Raw genomic sequence first — 23,717 nt, 5'->3', positions numbered from 1 at the left:
TATACAAATAATTTAGCACTCCAAATCTAATAAAATCGTGGGATTCCAAATGGAATAAAACAATCAAAGTTTGAATATGATGCAAATTCATAATTAATGGCACTATAATTGTGCTAAGTCGCAACTATTAAGAAAATAAAATCTCTCATTCTATCTCGAATTTTAGGCTTCATTCACGTAAGAGTCCTTTCCTTTATACGGTAGTATTATTTTATTTGGTGTAGGATATTTTTGAATACCTTTTGTGAATAATGGTCAACTTTCTATGGTTGGTAGCCCTACAACATACATTACTATTTTGTTTGGAAACTTGGGCGTTTAATTGATATACATGCTAACAATTATGACGTGTTTTGTTGTACACGATCATTTGAACAAAGTAACTGAAAGAAGCCAAAGAAATTTAAACGGGTATTGTACATCTAATTAAATTACCATATATGTGTAAGTTAACATTTCAAATGACATACCAAATTAAACACCGTGATGAAGTCACGGGCAATTTCTAGTACAACATATAAGTCACAACTTTTTGTTAACTAAACATATTAGGGCTATTTAGCTTTTGGTGCACTTTTTAATTGGATAATTTGTAGTTGGTCACCAATTGATCGTTTATTTGCATTTGGGCCAAAATTGACGGTTGACTGCATTGACTTTGAGTTGACCGTCTTGCTCTATCTATAATTTCCTAGAAATGGCTAAAATGCCCTACATATGCCATACACACGTGACTTAATTGTGGACCAAATTAACATAAATATTACTATTAACAATATAACACTACACCATAATAGGATATTTGCCACGCGGACCTTTTTTGCTTTGCAACAGTTATTTACCGTTAGCAATGTTATAAAGCGTTGCTTTATTTCGGTGAATTTCAGGAATTAATTGTCAACGCTTAAAAATCGTGTGAGAAGCGTTGCAAATTAAAAACTTGAAATATAAAACATAACTTTACTCTCTCTCTCTCTCTCACCGCCGCTACGCTCTCTCTATGCCCTAACTCTATTTACTCGGTCTGACTCTATTTGCTCGGTCGATATTTTAGTGATAAAGGAAATGAATTCGGCTTGTTTTCATCGTTTTTGAGGTTTTCTTCATATATAAGTTGTAGATCTTGAAAAAAAAAATAGTATTAATATGATTTTTCACTTCAAATTTTACTAGATCTAACAATTAACATCTCTTTGTTTGTTGAAACAGACTCAAAACTTGCTTCGTATAGCAATATAGCCTCCTCCTTGTGTCGAACTGCTTTTAACTAAGGTTTTTATTTTAACTTTTCATTTAATTTTCTCATGTTTTGGTGTAAGGATCTGGCCTGATGTTGTTTGTTGCGTTAATAAGCCCAACTTAGGAGAAACCCATCTCTTTGGGGAAGAAAATAGGGTATTGTGTTCATCATGGCTTCATTCAGCTGGATTCTTCAACTCCACTCCACAAAGACCTCGTTTTTACTCGCAAGGATTGGATTTCAACATTAATGTATGCCCGAACTTCACATTATTAATTCAATAGTCATTAATAAATTCTCATTGCTTGGAGAATTTGATAGTCCAACCTTTCTTGGTTGGCTTGCAGGTTGCAGCAGTAAGGTGCATGATGAGACCAAAAGACTTTGCGCCAATAAGTAGAAGACCCATGTTGGGCTAGAATACATCACATAAGGCAACTTTAATTTTGGACTGACGAGGTGAGAGCTTCTATTATGACATCTCAAACTTCTTTCAAACTGGAAACACATGAGAAACTGCTCCATTAATTCTGTGGGTTCCCCTGAAAAATGGATATTGTTTGTTTGTCCAAATCAATCACCGTTGTACACAGTGTGTAGAGTGTTGGACCTGAAATTTTTTTGGCATTTAGAAGAGTTTGTAAGAAGCTTACTCTTAAGTGCTTATGTGGAGAAAGGGTCTTTAGAAAATGATAATCTATGATTAGAGTTAGATTAGAAAGTTAATTTGTTTCATAAATGCACCCATAGCTAGTGGGAAACATTTTACCAGCCATTGTGAGAGTAAAATGTTACCTTCCATGTAGATGGGATATTGCTTGTCGTTTGTATCTCCAAGCAGTGAAAGAAAATTGGCCTCAGATTTTTTTAGGTAGCTGGGCTACTCTTCTTTGCCTGTTCATAGAGTTCTCGTCTTGTGTCTTTCAGGAAACAATACCCGTGGTTAAAATAAAAATTCAATTCTATGTTTCTCCATGATTAATTTTCTACTTATACATGAAAAATATTGCTTACCTGCTGCACTTGAAGGTGGAGATACATGTTTGCATGGTAGTAAGGCTAGATCCTTACTACTAGAGATTGAACTAACTTTACTGTAGAGTCCATTCATTTCGATGGAGGGTTTACTTTGCTTGGCATTTCTCTCTGTCCATCCAAACACATTTGTACCTTGTGATTATCTTGGGGAATCTAGTAGTGTGTTTGTTTTGTAGGGTCGAGTAAGTACGCAAGACGTTTTTTCTTTTTCCAATTCAGACTTAGTTCCTGGAAAATATGAAGGTGCTTCTCAGTTTCCATTCTATTAGTTTGTTACCTTAGATTCTTTTTGGATTTGTTAGGTTTCAATGGATTGAATGATTGACTGTGGAATCTTATTTTGTGTGTATTGAGTAGGAGGATTGAAACTATGGGAAGGTTCACTTGATCTGGTCAAGCAACTCCACTTGCAGATTCGGGAGGGACAATTATCTCTTCTGTGACCGAACATTTTAGAAGCCAGGAGGTTTATACTCAGTCTATTCCTAGAGTTTTCTTCTTTTACGACTTCTCTCCAATTAAGGTGAGTGAATTGAAAGCTGCCTTTCAAAATCAAGGCAAGTACTAAGCATATTTTCTCAAGGTTCTGAGACTCTACAAGGTTTTGTCAGAAATGTTCAAGCTAGGTTTTGCAATATTATATTTTAGTAGCATCGTTTATCTTGACGTATGTTCGGAAGCCAAAAAATAGTATTCTGATATCGCATTTAATGTATCATATAACTCGGTATCTATTTCTGCATCTATTTTATGTTTCTCATTTTCAGTTCTGACTTGATTTCTAGTACTTGGTATCTAGTACTGACTTGGTATCTAGTATTGACTTGGTTTCTAATATTAAACAATTGCTTTATTTGACAATTCAACAAAATTTAATACCAAGAATGCCATACTCACGGAACTTGTTAGAAGTCATGTTTCTGCTTTATGCTTAATGCTTGATGATTGTATGTAATCGTTCTTATTGCATATGTCAAAGCCGGCTCTTTTGTTCTCGACTACCTGTGCCCATCTTTGCCGGGAGGTTCTCTTTCCAATCCTAACAAACTATCGAAACACTTTTTGGTGGATTACGAACCTTACCTAGGCCTGGCACGCCTGTTGAATTGAATTTTGAGTTTTGTATTTTCTAGTTATGCATAACGCAATCCTGTGAGTGTGTAGTGAACACTCAAATGACAAATGTTTTTGTTATGCACAGATAACAAAAACTCACACTATTTGAGTGTGAGTTTTTGTTATCTGTGCAAATTATTTTTTTTTTTGGAAAAATTGCAAGTGAGCTTCAATGAGGAAACAGTGCCACTGCTGCACTTCTTGACAAATGTCTGCGCGATTGTTGGAGGTAAAACTAAATGGTCACATCACATTTTGCATCTTTTTTTAGTTTAAATTCAGTTAGGGGCATACGTTATGGAAATAGTAGTATGGCTTAGTACTTCAAAATCAGCACTATTATCTAAAAATTAGAAACCAGTTTAACTGTTTAAGTAATCCTAGCTTGGATCAGTTGCTGCTTGATCCCCTCTTGCCCATACCCTACCCCCCTAAGGCTAAAATGAACCTAGTTGGTTGGTTCAAAGCCACTTCAAACCATCATATGTATGCTAGTTTGCAATCATTTGATTAACTTGTCACATGAACTAGAAGGTTAGCTATGATAACTGTAGTCAGGTCTGCATCTCTTGGCATATGCATATAGATAGTTCAAGGATGGAAAACAAGAATAAATATAGGGAAAAGTAAATTGGAAAATGCATAACTGACAAGTCTCACCTTTCTCATATTTCTAGGACTTCTAGGTGTTTTCACGATTTTTGACCATCACTTTTTTATTCTGTAAATGTTCCCGCAAGCACTTCTTATTGTTAATGACCATGGAACGTCCCTTAATTTGACAAACATGCTTTCCATTTTAATGTAGGCAGTTGTAAGAGCTGGAACCTTTATATTTGCTTCACATATCAGCTATATGCAAATTATCAGCTTTTCAGTTCATGCCAACATTACTCGGTTTGTTCCTTGCCTTGTAATAGGTTTGGATTGGACAAAGAGCATCCTGATAGGAATAAACTACACAAAGAACAGATTGGTGCTTCTCTGTCCAAAAGCTCGATAGTTCCTTGTCAGGAAAGCACCAGATCCAAGAATTCTGAGAACTCAAGGTCTCAATCTCAAGCATGTACTCCTGAGCGACTGAAATCTACTGCTGATTTTGGTAATTTAACACCACTGCTTGTTTATGAAGAAATTGTATTCTATATTCACATAATATGGGAATCTATCTAGAGTAATGGTCTCTGTGGGATCAGCTTTTGTTCCTTGAAGATTACTGAAAATTCTTGATCAATTTAGTAATTTCTTTAGTTTGATATGATTTCGAAATCAGGTTAATATAGTTTCATCCTCAAAATTCATAATTATGATAAAACTTTACTGCAATATAGTATCCAGGAAGGTTTTCATTATTGCCTGTGTGATTGGATTACTCGGCTATTGAATGCTCTTATATAATTTTTTTAGGAATTCTCTGGTAGTTGAGTTTAAAGCCTTAAATTTGAACTACTGCTAAAGTCTGGGCTGAGACACATTCTCAAATTCTTATTAGGGCCAAGTTTGAAGAACTGTGTTCGGACCTCCTTGATAGGTTATGACTTTCTATTTGTCAGAGTGTGATACACCATATGGTGTATGTGTATGAGTATGGCTATGAATACTGGCACACAGTAATATCTATTTATTGTAGGTTTAGATGGTCTCGCTACAAAATATATGAGAAATTATTGTTTTTTATTAGCAACCCATCAGCAACAGTTTATAACCGTTACAAACGATTTTAAATTTTTTTTTTTAAAAGTAACTAACAACTTTGCAACAGTTAAGAACCGTTGGTAATATTTTTAACAAATTACTAACGCTTAAAAAGCGTTTGTGAAATAAAAAACCGTTGCAACGCTTAATTGTACGAATAATAGTCAGACACTTAATTGCAAAGCTTAATTGCAATGCTTAATTGTACGAATAATTGTACGAATAATAGTCAGACACTTATATGGCTTAAAAAGCGTTGCGAAAATTATTAGCAACGGTTTTTTGCCGTTGCAAATAGCCTGTTATGGTGTAGTGTAACCAAATACTAAAAATTCCAAATAATAGTCAGACACTTGACAAGATCTAGCTAAAGATTTGATTCAATAGCCATATAAGAATTTTTTTACGATAACAACTTAGCCAACTTACATCCTGCACCTAAGCCAAGTTAATTAGCATACACATGAAAATACGACCCAAAAATGATGGGTGCGTAGAAACAAAATAAAATGCATATTATTCATTTTTGCATATATATATAATTGTACGAATTAAATAGTCTCGATCATTACACAAATTGTTTTGTGGTAGGAGCAAAACGAAACTTTGCGAATATTATTATGAACATGTTTGAGGTTAAGTTGTGATAATTCAATTGATATACTTAGAGGTTAGAACGTGTTTGTTTTTCATTAGCTTTTATACTAAAATAATTGTGAGATATTGTTCAAATTGGACTATCTCAAGCCTAAATTTGAACAAGATTCTTATATCTATATAAAGATGATCGATTGCAGAACACCTCGTACGATTTATTACTAGTGTTAGTCATGGGATTGAACAATCTATTGTTGATTCAATCGCTATCATTAGGTATAAACTAAAATAATATAATAAAGGTTGGTAAAAGAGAGTGAATATTTGAGTGACCATATTATCCAATTCTAGAGTTTTAACTTTCAAGGAGCCAGTGGTGAGCTTATGCTAATGGGGGAGGTGGAAGAATAAAGGAGTATAATAGATAATATAAATTTTTAAAGGTGAGTTTATGGACGTAACAAGGGGAGAATATTAGCACTCTAAAGTTATTGTTTAATGGTACCAAGAACATAAAATTGTACACCCCAATTAGCGGCTAATTTGATGTCAATTTAGAGTTGGTAATTGTAGTACTACAATTCATAACATGTCCATTTATAAATGGCCGCCGGTTAGCATGATAAAGGAAGCTGAAAAGACCACTAGGAATTTCCTATGGAGTGGGGATCCAAATGTTGCAAAAAAAAATTACAGTTAGTTGGGAGAAGACTTATAAACCTTTATGTGAAGGTGGTCTAGGTATTCGAAGACTAGGCGAGATAAATAAAGCTCTGTTAATGAAGATGAGTTGGAATCTGTTTCAGGGTGATGACGATTTCGCAAGTTTCATGCAGAATTTTTTTACAATACTGATGGAGAGATGATAAAGCATTACAAAGTTACATCTATTTGGACTGGTCTCAAAGAAGCGTTGATTGAACTAGAATAACATACTGATTGGGAGGTGGGAGATGGTAGGTCCATAGACCTATGGAGGGACTATTGGCTTGATGGTTCCTCGCTGAAGCAACTCCTAAATCTGTCGACTGAACATCTTAAAGGTTGTACCACAAAGCTACAAGCAATCATACAAGAGAATGACTGGAGAATATCTAATGAGTTGCAGGCACTACTTAATGAGCTGAGAGAGGCATCTCCCTCAACAACATCAAGCTAGCTGAGGAATGTAACAAGACCCAACTCGGTTTTCGTGTCTCAGCTAAACAACTTCAGAGTACTCACAACTTCATTAACGTTAGAAATTTTGTTTGAAGTGTTTGATGCTTTGCAGGCATAGTGATCGATATCGATCACACCCTTTAGCAACTTTTGGATCGCCCAGAAAGACTAGCTAGTATTTCGCCACAAAAGTTAAACGTAATGTACATTTGGTTATGCAATTAGTTCTTAGAATGTTTAACGTTGACATTGCTCAAATCTCAAGAAACGAAATACGCAACTGTTGCATACAATTGTTTCAAAACATATGCTAGCAATTAAAGGAAAGTACTCCTTAAAGTGGTGGTTATGCCGTCGATCTTGATCCCAAAGTCTTCAAAATGGGCAACAGGAAACCATGAACAAAATAAGCATACCAATCAGTTTGAGCAATAGTTTACATTTTTTTTTTTTTTTGAGAAAAAGAAGACAGAGAGGGAAAAAAAAATAGGGTAAGGAAGGAGAAACCCAGCACCTGTTGAAGAAATTGGATCCAGTAATTCTACCGAGGCAGGCATTTTGGCCCGGTTTAGTGACTGGCTGACGTGTCTCCCAATTTTCTAATGCTCTCTCAAATCCACTACTCGAACAAAGAAAACAAAATTATTCTATTACTCTTCTTATTCCCAATTTCTCATCTAACACTTCAAAAAATTCTGTTTTATACCCTTACCCTGTAAATTACATGAAAACCCCTCATCACTAAAGAACAGAAAATTAGAAGAAAATTTTATTTGAGAACTGGGTTTGCTAGAAAATATGATTTCAAATATTTATTAATGAAAAAGGGTTTTCACAAGTTTTGCACTTGTAAAGAGATTTTGTCTCCAATCAAAACATAAAAACACCATCCTCTCTCTCTCTCTTTTTAAAAAAAAAAAAAAACTAAAAATTGGTCTTGTTCAGTGTTTCACCCGTGGAAGAGAGAAGGGGATTAGAGTTGGGAGTCAATGTTACCTACAAATACAAAAGAAAGGGATTGGGGGCTATTTTCGGTTTTTTAATTTTTTTGTCATGTGAGAAAGAGGTTAAAGAATCATAAATAACTTGTCATGTTATCCATGTCACTAAACTAGGCCAAAAATAACGTCGCCCTAGAATTATTGAATTGGATCACTTGTTTTTTGTAGCATTGAAATCTTAGTGGATTCTACAATGGTTAGTTACCAATAAAAAGTGATTCACAATCTCACATACAATGGTTAGAAATGACTAAGAATTACTGACAAGTGCCGATATCTTATTTGACCCACATGCCCACATACAACTTCTGCCCACATACAATTTCTGCCCACGTATAAAATTTACTGCTAATAAATAGGCATTCTTTTAGTGAGAAAGTGTGTTTTCAACTTTTCATCAAGCTCAAATTCATTGATTGAACAATCATAATACAATCCAAATTCTAACCCAAATTCTAACCCAAATTCTAATCCAATTTCTATTCAATTACAATCTCCAATCCAATATCTAATCCAATTTCAACCTAATTTTAATCTCTAATCCAATTTTAATTTCAATCTCTAATTCAAGTTCAGTTTCAATCCAAACCAATTCAATTTCTAATCCTTCAAATCTCAAACCAAACCAAATTCAAAATCTAATTCCTTCACTGTATGATCGCAGGCCCATTTTCAACAATAGCCCAATATTTCATCAGGACCTTTTCTTTCTGGTAAAATCCTACACTGTAAACAGTGTTAGTTCATAAAATAAAGCAAGTAAGTAGTTGTTTGGCCAATTTCTTTAGATTTGCTTGATGTGGCCTTGGATTCAAGTCTCGTGGTCTCTTCATAAAAATATTAGATTTTCCATGTGAGTTCAGAACTCTAATTGGGTGTTTACTTCTTTTTAGATACTTTGCTTCTTTTCTAACTCCAACTGATCTTTGACGTGTAATAGACGGTTATTATGTGGAGATAAATTTCCTGGGTATCGTGCTTTTTCCTGTGATTGGGATCAAATCTTGCTAATGTCTAAACAAGATTTAACAGAGATTACATGTTATGATGGTTGTCTTAATCTAGACTCTTTTCAGTCTTAGTGCGGGTTGAGATATCTATGGGCAATGATGATCTGAATGAAGAGGAAGCCATTTGGCGGATTAATTCTATAACAATGAAATTATGGATAGATTGTTGGGTTTTCTTAACACAGATGGAATTGTATGAATGGGCAAAAAATGAAGCTGAATTGAGACCACTTGAATGTGGTTGGAATGCTGGAGGGGTTGGGCTATATAAGTGGTTACTGGAAGCTCAATGGTTCTTCAGAGTTCATCAACCCAAGTTATTTCAATTACTTCTTTATATGAGCCCTAACACCAACAAGTTACTGTCTCCCTCCAAAAATCCCAATCCTATTGAACTTCTTGCTATAAATTTTGATGCCAAGATGAAGATGCCTTACACAGATCCTCCTATGATCACCAGTTCTGAGAAAATGAAGAGTAAATATGTGGGCTACAATAAGATGACTTTGTTTGGTCGAGTTCTGGATGGAAGGGTGAATTTGAGCACAATCAGATCAGCTCTTGAAAAAGCACGGTACCCTTTTAAGATAGAAGACATGGTTTTTTATAAAGCTGAAATATTTCAAATTAGGATGGAGTCTCAGGAACAGGTGGCTGCACTTATGCTGGGGTAGCCTTGGATTGTAGCTCATCACATTTTTCAAATCATTCCATGGATGGAATTTTATGAAACTAAGGAGTTGAATTTCTCAAAGTTTTATGTGTGGATGCATTTAAATAACTATCCTAATGTTTATTTGGATAAGGAGATTATTGAGGGCAACCTGGTTGAATCTGGTTATTTTGACATGTCTCATCTAAATTTTTTAGAGATTTATCCTAAGACTGAAACACAACCTAATTGTGTGCAAGTTAAAGTGTTGCTTGACGTTCACGACCCAATTCCGCCAGGTTTTCTTCTATTGGAATCCATTAATGGGGTTGACTGGATTTCTTTTGTCTTTGAGTATCTGCCAGTTTTCTGCTTTAAGTGTGGTTTTATAGGGCATCATTTCGCAGCTTGCAATGTAATAGAAGAAGGTCATGGGAATGAAGTTAGAGTTTCACCAGGAGGACAACGCTTTCAGTTTTACTCGTCTAAAACTCAGGTTATTCCAAAACCCATTGGTGACCGCTTTGTATTTGGGTTCTCTCTGTTGTTTGGTACTGATATTAACCAACCACTTCTTCCACTGATTACAAATGTGGGTGATTCTTCTGTGAATTCGAAGCTAATGAATACAAATGTGGAACAAACAAAAGGACCCATGATCATTGATATCTCATCACCTCAACTGAATGGTACTGTTGGTCCAAGTAATGAACATGAATGGCAAACTACACAAGATCAGTTGCCTCTTACTGTGGAAGCACACAACCCTAGACAGATGGGGTTTTCTACTCAAATGGCTTTCTAGAATTTTCATCCCTTGCCTGAACTCGAATGCCTGCCAAGATTCACCCAGATTTCTAGTGATCCTAAGAATCTCTACTTTATTGATTTGTCGCAGTTACAAGATCATATTGTCCAGGAGGAGGTTTACTCTTTTAAAAGATAGGAAATCTCGCAAAGGGTAGCAGGCAAAGAATTGATGAAACAAGACAAGGAAAAGGTCAATGACATGGTGGAAAGTTTCTTTGCGAAAGAACGAGAGGCCAGACGAAAAACTCCTGTTCATGATGACCACGAGGTGGCTGCTGTTCGATCATCCCAACATAGTGCAAAAGACTTCAGCTGGAAAAGAAAAAAAAATCAGTCGGTTAAGGGTTCTGGCCGTAAGCAGACCCCAAGGAATCCATGAGTCTGTTATCTTGGAATAGTCGAGGGAGTGGCCGACCTTCGATGATGGAGGAGCTGAAAAAGAAAATCAATGATGTTAGGCCTATATTTATGTTTGTTATGGAAACTAAGTGTTCTGTAAATAAAGGAGTCAGTTTAATTAAAAGATTAGAGGATTTTGAGCCTTTTGTAGTATCAAGCCAAGGGTTGTCTGGTGGCTTGTGGATATTTTGGGAAAAAAGTGTGGTGGTCAAAGTTATTATGTCCGAGTCATGGTTCATTCACTGTAAACTCTCTGTAAAAGTTAATGGAGTAAACGAATGTTTTCTTTTGTCGTGTGTCTATGGCAACTCAAAGTCTTTCATTCGGAGATTACAGTGGCCTGTTCTTGCTATGTTTAAACCGACAAATGATGAATCATGGTTGCTCATAGGGGATTTCAATGAAATAACATGTCAAGAAGAAAAGTGTGGTGGAAAACATTTTAATTATTCCAAAGTTAGGCCTTTCTTGGATATGATTGATGATTGTGAGTTGTTGGATTTGGGGTTTGTTGGTAGTATTTACACCTAGACTAATAGACATAATGGTCGTAACAGAATATGGGAAAGAATTGATAGAATGATGGCAAATGAAGTTTGGCGTCAAGGTTCACTGATTGTAGAGTTCTGCATGAGTTGGCCACCAATTCTGATCATAAGTTCTTGATTTTAAAGTTGATTCAAGACAGGGTAAATGTCCGACGGCCTTTTAGGTTTGAAATAATGTGGGCGCAACATGGAGGATGTCAGGAGCAAATACAAGATGCTTTTCAGCATGAGTTGCGTGGTTCTCCTTCTTTTGTTTTATGTAAGAAGCTTCAAAACTGCCAAAAAAATTTAAGATGGTAGAATAAACATGTGTTTGGTGAGGTTGAACATAAGTTGGGGGTTGTCAAACAGAGACTAAGTGAGATTCAAAGTTTGATAGAGAATGCAACTGAGACAGAGGAGTTATTTCTGGTAGAAAATGACTTGATACTGGAACATAATGATATCCTTGTGTAGCAAGCAAATCATTGGGGGCAGAAAGCTTGTTTAGACTGGTTCTAATTTGGAGAGCAGAATACTTGATTCTACCATAATATGGTAAACAGTCGAAGAGATAGAAATTATATACACTCAATCAAAGATCGAAATGGTGGAATTTTAACTGAAAGGTGACAGATTGGTTATAGGCTCATGGAATTTTTTGAGGATACAATGACTACTTCAGAACCTGATCTTAGGTCGCAGATTTTCAATGTTCAAGCGCCATGTCTTGATGAAGAGGAAAAATTAAGTTTGTTAAGGGGAGTTGATAATGACGAGATTGTGACTGCTCTTAAGCATATGAAGCCCTTTAAATCTCCAGGACCGGATGGTTATCAGGCCTTCTTTTTTCAGCATTTCTGGCATTTGGTGGGTGATCAAGTATGTGAGACAGTCGAGTCTTTTTTCCTTCATGGTTCTTTCTCCCTACAACTCAATCATTCCTTCATTGCCTTAATTCCAAAGATCATGAATTCATCACTCCCGGAACATTTTCGACCAATCAGTTTGACTAATGTTGTTTATAAAATTATCTCGAAGATTATTGTAAACAGATCGAGGCCTATCATTCAAAGACTTATTGGTCCTTTTCAGACTGCCTTCTTACCCAAGAGAAGTATTCATGACAATGTTTTGCTTGCAAATGAGTTTTATCACAAGATAAGAGGACATGGGAATAGGAAAGCAAAATATTTTGCTTTAAAGATTGATATGCAGAAAGCTTATGATAAAATCGAGTGGAGTTTTCTAAGATTGATGCTTACTAAGTTCGAGTTTCCTGTTCACTAGATTAACAAGATAATGTTTTGTGTTCAGAATGTTTCTTACTCTGTGCTTCTAAATGGTGCTGCACATGGTTTCCTTAAGCCTTCAAGAGGGTTAAGACAAGGTGATCCCCTTTCTCCCTATCTTTTTATATTGTGTTCAGAGCTTTTATCATTGAATTTCTTGAAACTTAACAAAGAGGGTCTCATTCATGGTTGCAAATTGAGGAAATATTGTCAGCCAGTGTCTCATTTAATGTATGCGGATGATCTTTTAGTGCTTGGTAAGTGTGGATTTGATGAGCAGCATCAATTGAACAATCTGTTAAAGGAGTATTGCAAAGTGTCATGCTAGACTATCAACATAACCAAGTCTCAAATTATCCATCACCCAAAATTGCATCGGAGGTTTGTTTACTTTCTACGGAGATGTTTCAGTATGCCTTCTACTTCTGTCATGCCAGTGTACTTGGGAGTACCTAATCTAACTGGGAAGGGTAGAGTTCAGAAGTTCAGCCCTCTACTGGAAAGACTTCAAAGAAAGCTTGTAGGTTGGAAAGCAAATTGTTTATCTAAGGCAGGCCGACTCACTTTGGTTAATGTAGTTTTATCCTCACTGCCAACTCATGCCATGTCATGTTCCATTTTACCTGCACAGATAGTGGATAGGATAGATATTATCAGAAGATCTTTTCTATGGGGAGATACGCCATCAACAAGGAAGCTTTATTATTTCCCCTGGCGATTAGCATGTATGTCAAAGAATAATGGAGGACTGGGTATAAAGGAACTGCAATTACAAAATTATGTTTTACTGGCAAAGAAAGGATGGGATTTACTGAATCCAGCATCATTATGGGCTCATCATATGAAACAGAGGTACTTTCATAACTCCAGTTTTTTTAAGGCGGAAGTTAAACCTAGTTCATCAGTAATGTGGAAAAGGATTTGCAAAACACGAAGCATTATTAATGTTGGATCAGTTTGGAAGCTTGGGACTGGTACTTCTATTAATGCATGGGAAGAAAAATGGATTCCACATTCTGAGGATATACAGGAAATTAATGGGAAACCACCTGACTGTCTTTTTAACCTTGTTTATAATTTCATTGACATGGATACAAATACCTGGGATTGGGATAGGTTGAATGAATTTTGGCCTGTAGAATATGTGGAGAGAATTGTTTCTATGCCTATTACACCAAATGAGGAGGATACTTTGATTTGGAAATAGGAGGAAACGGGAGAATATTCGATGAAGTCTGCATATAATGGCTACATTCAGTTGATTAATGAAACAAATACAGCGGTTCAAGATAACAATATATACAAACATGTTTGGAAGATGAAAGTATCGTTTAAACAAAAAAAATTCGTGTGGCAATGCTTGCAAGGTGTCGTCCCAACAACGGATTTATTGGCATCTCATCATTTTCAAGTCTATCCTGAATGCACCCTGTGTGAGAGATTTCCTGAAACACAGTTTCATGTTTTTTTTAGTGTTCTTTCTCGAGAGCTATTTGGTGTGGAATAAATTTGAGCGGACTTATTGATCAGAGGAATATGAATGGTGTCAATTTTAAGGAACAGTTAGCGTGTTTAATCAAGGATATCAGGACAATGCAAAATGGCGATGTGCAGTGTTGCTACTTTGTTGTGGTCTTGTGGAATATTTAGATGGCAAGAAATGACACAAGGTTTAAAGGTAAATGTCCTTATCCAGTTAGATACATCAACAGAGCTTCGAAACATATAAAACTAGTTCAGGAAGTCATGTCCCGGCAAATTCACAGAGATAAAATTCTGGTTTATGTTAAATGGTTCCCACCTGTACGCACAAAAATGTGTACCTAGGTTTATGCAATTGATTTTAGAGTCGCCACTAACTTTATCAAGGAAAAGTTGAGTAAAACATATGTGAAGGACTAGCCCTCGAAACTAGATGATTATTGGGTTCGGGAGTCAAGGTACGATGTGGGAAGGTGTTAGGCACCCACAATCGCCTGGTAAAACCAAAATTTTACTTCTATTGAGGTGCAAAGTTTTAAGATAGGCAAACGAAGAAAGCTTGAAAAATAATCTACCAAGTTGGATGATCTTCACTAAATTATTCAAAAGCAAATGACTATATGCTATAGTAAAACTAAAAAAACAAATAATCCTAATATGCAATACTAATTAAAATAAAAGAGAAAATAAAGATGTCACCTTGTTTGGAATGTTGCCTCATACTTGATTGTAGATTGATTGATTGATGATCTTGATTGATTGTTGATAAATGATGATGATAAACTTGATCTAGAATTGACAACTATGATTTTTGGATTGAAACAGGTGATTTGAGAAAAAAAACAACTTTTGGTAAAAAGAAGCTTTTACTCAAGATTGAAAGAGGGGAAAAGAAGGCTAAAGACGAAGAACACGAAGAACTTCATTAGAAAAACCTCAAAGTCGAAATTTTACATTCAACTCCAGATTAAACTAAAGAAATTCTACTCTAGAATGATGAACTAGAAAAGAAAAAAAAAAGAAGAAGAACACTCAAGAAAAGAAAACTACTAGGCTATTAGCTCTGAATAACTAGGTCCAGATTATTAACTCCGAATTCCTAGCTCTAGCTTGCTCTAGATTATTTTTTGTGGGTGAATGAGACCCATATTTATAGCTTTTGGGTGTGGATTTTAATATGGTAATGAATTTGATCCAATGGCTTAGTATTGATGAAGAAAAATACAATGGCTTGATCTCTTTCTGGTTGCACCTCCTAAATCTGGCCCTTTATTCAAGAGGTGGGATAAGGGGTGCGATCTTGGCCCTTGATCTTTGAATATTTCAGATGGATTAGGGCAAAAAATCAAGCCCTACACGTCCTCAATGAGCCCATAATCCAGGGTTTCCAAACTTGGCTCCAAAATGGCATATTCTCTAGAATATTTTTGATTTCTGGGATCAAATCAAATCAAACAAATAAGGAAGGTTCTCTAGGTTTTTGGCGGCTTGAAAATGGGCTAGAAACAATAATGAAAAGGTCCAAATTGATCTGGATCCACAGCCCACGAGCACGGGTCCAAAATCTACAAAAAGGCCAATTTTGACCATGTTTTAAATGCTACAAATTTCCTTTGACTGGGTCAAAATTAGGCAAACTCTTCTTCACAAAAGTTAATTAATCCATTAGGAAGGTCCATGAACTCTTAAAAATACCCTTGGGTCGGAATCTTACTCCAAAAAATCATTGCACTCAACAAAGTCGCATTAAAATTTGAAAGCGGGGATAGGCAAAATTAGGGTTTCTGAAATCCAAAAGGAACCTAGGCAAGCTTGTACTCATTTCGAAGGATTTTTCAAGGGGAATTCAAATATAAAATAATCTCATCCAAAGAAAGAGTGGAAAAAAAAGAGATTTGGGCTCCAAAGGGTTACAGGGGCATTTTGGTCATTTTCAGCTCAAAACTCATAAAGCAACGAAACTTCAGTCATAGCTAGAACATGATGAGGAGAGTCTAAAGACGCTAAAAGAAGATGAAAAGAAAGAAGATTGATGTAGAAATGAAGACTCTAGAAAGCAAATCACCTTATATGATTATATTTAATTCAAGGCAAAATCATGAATGAATTATGCCTGGGGTGCAAAAATGGGGTGTCTACACCACCCAAGGACGGATTTGTTAAACTCAATATTGATGGGGCTTCTCTTGGAAATCCAGGATATACGGGGGGTGGATGTATTCTAAGGGATTCAGCAGCTATTCCTATATTTTATGCGACCAACAATGAAACAAAGTTCCTTGCTCTTTTATATGGACTTCAAATCTTAAAAACAACAGGATATATGAAGGTCGAAGTAGAGACAGATTCTCAATTGTTGTTTAATGTTTTGACAGATGAAAAGGTAAACTGCAATTGGTTATTAGTTAGAATCGTTACTCAGCTTAAGCTATTGTTGCATAAATTTCAAGAAGTACACTTCAGTTGGTGTTATAGGGAAGCAAATTGTTCTGCAGACACTCTTGCTTCATATGCAGCTGCTCAAGTAAAGAATTTATGCTTGTTAGGGAAATCAAATGTAGAGTTCTCATCTGGCCCTTCTGGAGACTTGTCTTTCCTTCCACCTTTTTCGTCTGTATGGTGGCATAAAGCCCCACTGTTTGTACATATGCAGGTTTTCTCTGATGTTCTGGGCATATGTAAATATCGTTTGGTTTAATAAAAGTTTAGTTTGAAATCAAAAAAAAAAAAAAAAAAACCTTTTCATCATTGTCAAAACTGAACTTAGCTGGGTACATACAATAAACTAGAGGCCCGTTCCGTTTAGCCCACTGTGCGAGATCATGGGCTTCAGTTCTGCATAGATCAGATTGATTTCTCACTGTAATGGTATCGGCGTATCGCCACACGGCACAGCGCTTGAATAAGATACTTTGAAAAGGATTTCTGTACCTCCGAATGCAAGTACAAGAAATTTCTGTGGTCAAAGGGAGTGGTGCTGTACTAAAATTTTCTAAATCCAGACAGTAGAGTCAGCAGTTTACTAAATTTCAGCTAAGATCAGCTAGGATACTTAGACTAGCTAGTTGTAATAATATAATCCTTAAATATGCTACTCATTCAACTGTGGTTTCAGATCCTTAACTAACCATTGATTAAAGAAATATTTGCTGAATTATTTCATTATCAAGGACATTAGAAATTCAGGAACAGGATGGTAATACTTCAACGAATATACAGTGTAAATCACGTAATATTGCCTGACATTTGACGAGACCAATATACTGGTCATAATTTCGTGCTGGAGTTCATGCATAATCAAAGACCATACATCAAATTGCATGACTAGCTAGTTGGTTGTGGAACTTTTAACACAAGTGCTTGTGCTTGTGCTTGTGCTTGACTCAATAATTAATAATCTAATATAGTTGAACAGCTAGTATAGTCATATTGTTGAATTTTGTTTCAACTCACTAAAAGCACCCTTGCAATTTGAAGCCGATTCGTAGCTTGGCAAAATTGTGAATAGTATTGCTGACCAGCTCATTTGGCTGGCTCCCTCACGCCGCATTACTAATGTGAAAATAGTCTAAAGGACTAATTTCAGGCCAAAACAATTCTAGAGGACACCATTTTTTTTAGTAACTCACAAGGACAAATTCTAGCATTAAGTAACCCACGAACCCACTATTTCAATTTTAGTAATCTTCAAGGGAAAAATAAGTTGGCTCAACCTTTTCACATTTTTTTAAATAGAGCTTCTAGAGTACTCAGGCTACATCGGTGCACAGGAATCTAGACCCTTAGACAGTACTTCGTGATGCAATGCACACATATCTTTTGCTGTTATGAGTGCCCTAGATTGACTACACCATATACAATCTGCGCACACTAGCTTTTCTATTTTTTAAATACCTGTGTTTACCCCCTCCGTGTTATTGTAGATATAAAGCATAGATTTTTTAAAAATATATATAAATTTCACCCCTCTGTGCATGTTATATATTTATAAGACAAATAAATTTGGTGATCGTTCATACCCAAATAGATAAATATATCCAGTATGTGTTCATACTCCAGTATAAGTATGAACATGATTGTTCATACTCCAGTATGTATTCTTACTAATTATATATACATTATGTTGAGATATGAACAGTGACTGTTCATAGCTCATGTTGAGGTATGAACAGTGTTGATGTAAGAATAATGATTGTTCATATCCCAAATAGGTATGAATGAACAATGATTATTCATACTCCAATAGGTGTTCTTACTGATCATACATTATGTTGAGGTATAAATAATAATTGTTCATACTATATACACCGGGCCATTTTGGTTGGGTCGAGCCATTTATTATTTTGCATCAAGGGTATACTTGAGTTTTCATCTACCTAAACCGTTTTTTATTTCGCATCAAATGTATACTTGACCTTTTATCTACCTTGTCTTTTTGAGTGATTAAAAAAAGTGGTGGCGTTGAGAGTTGTTTTTCCGGCCATTTTGTCCTTTAGAGTCACTCCCTAATATATATATATATATATACACACACACTTTTTCAGCCTTTTAACTAAAAATGATAATAATAATCAATGCATATATATGCTGCATTGACAATTGAAAATTACAGCTTTGAAATATTTGTCCATTTGCAAATAATAGTTAAAATAGGTAGATATGGTCCAGAAATGATAATCACAGCTTTGAAAATTGAAATACTAAACTAAATTAAAAGTAATATGAGAAAAATAATAAAGCACGTGTTGTGACTTGGCCCATCAGTGTGTTTGCCTTGATATAGAATTTTTTATCTTTGAGTATAGGAATCTTTGAATTCATATTTGACGTTTCAAGAACAAGATTTTTGACTTTTTCTCAATTTTGTTTTGACCACGATCTTTGATTTTTTCAACTACCGTACTATATATGTGTGTAGTGTGTACTATATATGTGTACTACGTCGGCACGATTGGTATTGAATTTTATTGATTTCTAATAAGTCAAAAAGAAAAGATAGTATTAAAGTCAACAATTTTTCAAATAACTTGAACTAAAATGCAGATGGAGTCTCCCTCAAGATCACATTAACAACTCAAAATTGTACAAGCTGCCATTTTGAAAGCAACCAACACAAACTCATATCCGAAATTCTTTGGCTGAACCTTAGGCTATGAATCCTATGATGCTCTATAATTTCACTATAACACCTTCCCCTTCAAGATCTAACGGCTACGATATGAAGTTTTTTTTTTTTCAGATGAAAAAATATGACCGTTAAATCTTACAAATTAGGAAATAGAGTGGATATCACTAATATTTTTGAAAATGGAGAGGAAAGTAAGTCTAATTAACCCTAAAAGTATAGGTAATTAACAAAAGTATAAAGAAAAGGTAAAATTGATATGACTTCGAAATTGTCACATTCTTTAAGAGGGGTCGTCTGCCTTATAAAGGAATGGAAGCCTACCAACAAAAGTCTTAATGACATCAACACCAAGTGGAGCACCATGGTTAGCTAAGATGCCCGTACCAAAATTTACTTCCATCTCAGTTGAGAAGATAGCTACATTGTTCAAAGCTCCTAGAACATGGTGTGACACTGTTAGCTGTTGCTCAGTTGCCAAGGTCGTTGCCAAAGGGTTGCACTGCTGCTGTAGTTGAGAATTTTGGCATAACTTAATCCAAAAATCCAGTCATCCACTAATCACTCCATTCTGCTAGCTCCCTGCACTATGGCACAAAATTCAGCTGGGTAGTTCGTACATTGTGTTATGAAATCTCATGCTCAAGGCCCCTCAAACTTGACCTGCATTTGTTCTTGTGCACAACCCCACTACCTGCAGGTCTTGGGTTCCGTTTTATGACACCATCAACGTTCATTTAAAATACCAAAGGTGGCAGCCATTTAAAAGGTATAGTAAGATATCTGCTTAGTAATATGAGTTCAATACCCACACAGTTGAGAATTTTGGCATGTCAATTGCTTTCAATTGTACTTTTTGTTAGGAATATACAACTTAATTGTACTTACTCTTTACTAATTACCAAACTATACAAATCTTTTGTCTTGTAAGTGTCTTGTACTTCTTAATTAAATCCGAGCCTAGTGTAGATACACTATGTCCTTAAGACAGATTTTCCCCCTCACGGTGCTTGAAGGTTGATGGAAAACTATCTCCCAAGATAGACGGATTTCCTTCTATAGAAAGCTAAGACTTCAATTCTATAGACTCAATGAACACAACATAGTATTTGACTAAAGCGAGGAGGGAGAAGAGAAAGATCGAACTCGTGTGATCCGGTGTATCTTTCTCTCCAAATTCATCCACTATTTATAGGTGAGTGGTGCTTTCAAAACAACACACGGTGACTCTTGGGAAAAAGTAAGCAACTCTCTTTGAAAAGTCACATGTTTTGAAAGGACACACCATTTTCAAATATATAATTTGTTTCGAACCGAAGGTGCCTATTTGAAAAGGTTGCACCGGCATGATACAATCGTTTCAAACCCGGTCAAGACATTTGAAAAGGTCGCGACCTTTTCGGCATAATGCAGTTGTTTCAAACAAATGCATCATTTTGAAAAGGTTTTTCTCACATTACGTACTGTTTCAAGAAAAAACCCATTTCATCTTAAGTGGGGTAATTTGAGAGACAAACTACTCATTCATATTTAAATGAATTTGAGCAAATCATTTTTCTAACACTCTTGGATAATGTACATGCAATTCTGAAAACCATATATATCTGTGTATATAGACATTTTTTTTCTGTGTATATAGACATATAGCAGGGTTCAAAGAAAAATAAATCCTTGTTAATATAGTTCCAATCTAGATAAATCACGTAGTCTCAATCAGCTATGTATGTTGCGAATGCCATAACAATTGAATATTAAAATCAGATAAATACGAAATTAATTGAGCGAAATATAGAATGGGCTGAACGGCCATAAACTCTTAAAAAGAAACAATTACAATATCTAATAGTCCTTGGTTGTGACCATACATAATAATATACCTTTAGCAAAAAAATAATAATAATAATAGGAAATTGCCATTTTGTTTTTGTCGTAATTAGAAGAAAAAAAAACAACAAATGATCCACTCATTCAGTAAGACACACATTTATGCTTACACGTAAATCACTACATGTACTTGATACTTAACCTCTCTTGCAAACAGTTCGATCTAGTAATAGCAGAAAATTGATTATTTTGATTCATACCCTCCATATCAAAGGCGCACAATAATACTTTTACACACTTTCCAGTACTTTATATTTACCAATAGTAGTAAAGAAAGCTTTGTAGGTTTCAAGTGCAGTACGTAAGTTGTGCTTAGATCAAAAAGTTTAGGCAAGACCAAGTCAAAGATATTCACTAAGAACTTGATTTTATGGAATTAGTATCTACTGCAATGCTAACAAAGGGTCGTATAAGTATGTGATGGTGAGTACATAGTTGGTAGCTACCAGCCTTTAAGCTAGTTGAAGTACTAGTTAAAAACTCAAAAAACACCCAACCTTCATCTTCCCATCGCATCTTATTTACATGGAGAATTGTAAAGACTTCCTTAAATTTGTTTCTCTAGCTTCGATCTTCTCAATTTCTTTTCATGGATGATGCTTAAAACAATATGTTGCTTCTTCGAAATGATCGATGCATTTTCCGGCTTCTACCAATAAGTAATGGGATACAAATAAAACAATCACTACAAGAGAATAGGCTTTTAGCAACGCTTCAAAGTGTAGCAAAAGCTAGCCAAACCATAGCAAATTAAATGCTCTTTTGCCACGCTTTCAATAGTGTTGCTAGGGCGTTGCAGATAATGGTGAAACAAAAGACAATAGGCAACGCTCAAAACATTGCTAATACTCTTACTTTTTACCACAAGCAATAACATTACTGAAAGTTGTAAAAACGTAGCAAAAACTATTTTAAAGTTATCTTTCATAAAACATATAATTATTTTTAAAAAATCAACAGCCACGGCATAAACGTAGCAAAATGGGACATTGGCCACACTTTTCATGCGTTGCAGATAGTAGATAGTAGGGATTTTTAGACATTGGTCATAGTATTACTATGGTAATTAGACTTTGGTCCAGAAATGCTGAAATATTAGATTTTAGTCCTAATTTTGACACTTGACCGTCAGTCAATTCAGTTGACTGTGGTCATGCTGCTTGCTTTTTTAAAATTGCAAGAATGCCCCTGCGCATGCATCTCATGTGCTTACCTATTGAATTATTGATTGCACACGTGTCATTAAATGCATCTCACACACCTAAATAATACCGTTGGAATCCAACAGACTTGAGTTGCCACGTGTCAAAATCTCACAATAGGATCAACGGCCCAAAAAGGATAGTCGTTGGCAAATTGTTCTATAAGAGTCCAAACTTCAATTCTTCATGTATTTCATACTCCAGTTCTTCCTCCTCCAAATAAATTAAAAAAAAAACCCCCCAAAAAAAAAAAAAAAATCATCCAAACAGAAAACAAGCAAGCAAGAAGTTTGAAATATGGGTGGAGCTCCTTTCAAAAAATATTTTGCACCACAGGTAGGTAGACTTGCACTTCACCTTCCAACTCTTTAATAGCTGACAAGTAGGACTAAACCCTAATATTTAAGTAACAGCAAGGACCATGTCCTAAACGATGACATTAATACTTGGGTCAAATTCTAACTTTTTTTTAACTGTTTTTTTTTTTTTACAGATATACTAGCTATGCTACCAAGAAGGTCACACAGCTACCAAATGCCCTTACTTGAAAAAGAGATGCAATCAGGATAAATGTAGAGGCATTATGGATTTAGTCAAGTATGAAGATAAATCATGTAAAGTACATGAGATGTAGCTCCACTGTGATTGGGTTGGATGCTTCAATAAGGCTCAACTAACCACTGCTGACAACAAGCTTATTCTGTCAATCAAGAAGAAAGTCACATTTGTCATTAATTGTGATGCGTGTGGACATGAATGCTGCTATGTTGTGGAGTATCCAGAGTGAGGGTGTGTGTGTGTGTTGATGTGTTATGCAGTATTCCCTGTAAGGACATCTAAGTAATGAAATAAAAGTTCACTTCAATTCTACCATATAGCAAGTGTGTGTACTGTGTGCATTTCTGTAAGCAATATGAAGTATAACATGACAAAAAAAGTAATATATATAACACTTCAAGTAAGAAATAAATAACATGGTTTCATACCATACCATAAGAGTCATCTGATTGATTCAAATCCAAAAAATAGACATGTTATCCCAAAAGACACAAACATCAAATACCATAACCTAATACCAGTAGACAACCTAGAACTTAAGTAAAAGCAGTAGCCCTAAAACCATGCATCACCACTTTAACCCTCCACTGACAAAGGTTCCCCACTGACTTATGTAACTTATCTAGTGTAACCCAAAATGTAACTGAAAACTAAAATAAAAGATGGTAAACTAACATGCTGAAAGTACCAACTTCATCCACCTACTGTGTCTGGGTAAAGGGCTATGTAGCTCTATGGCTTGAATTCACTTGAGGAGTTGATAGTGTTGCTGCATCATCACCAAATATCAAGTTATACAAACCCCTTTTCCTGGATCTGGTGCCTGGTGTTGCTTGCACTGGTGGCTATTATGATCTGCATCATCTTGTCTTTCTACTCCTTCCTCTACCTCCTTTAGCTTGTGGTGTTGGTTCTTGTTACATTGGTG

The 23,717-nt window shown here is 35.5% G+C and overlaps 1 long non-coding RNA gene across 2 annotated transcripts; it reads left to right on the top strand.

Annotated features, from left to right (window-relative positions):
- The first annotated feature begins 990 nt into the window (after positions 1-990).
- Positions 991-4,586, top strand: LOC147496808 (uncharacterized). 2 transcript variants are annotated; one of them, XR_015196661.1, is made up of 8 exons: positions 991-1,096; positions 1,210-1,272; positions 1,354-1,491; positions 1,588-1,699; positions 2,455-2,521; positions 2,636-2,801; positions 3,558-3,623; positions 4,315-4,586. It is a non-coding gene; the product is annotated as an uncharacterized LOC147496808 (long non-coding RNA). The 2 variants fall into 2 exon arrangements; XR_015196662.1 differs by lacking the exon at positions 4,315-4,586 and adding an exon at positions 4,203-4,291.
- Positions 4,587-23,717: the final 19,131 nt, after the last annotated feature.

Source organism: Coptis chinensis, chromosome 5 (genome assembly GCF_015680905.1).
Source record: "Coptis chinensis isolate HL-2020 chromosome 5, ASM1568090v1, whole genome shotgun sequence".
Classification (NCBI taxonomy): domain Eukaryota; kingdom Viridiplantae; phylum Streptophyta; class Magnoliopsida; order Ranunculales; family Ranunculaceae; genus Coptis; species Coptis chinensis.
This window is presented reverse-complemented; position numbering and strand designations above follow the sequence as displayed.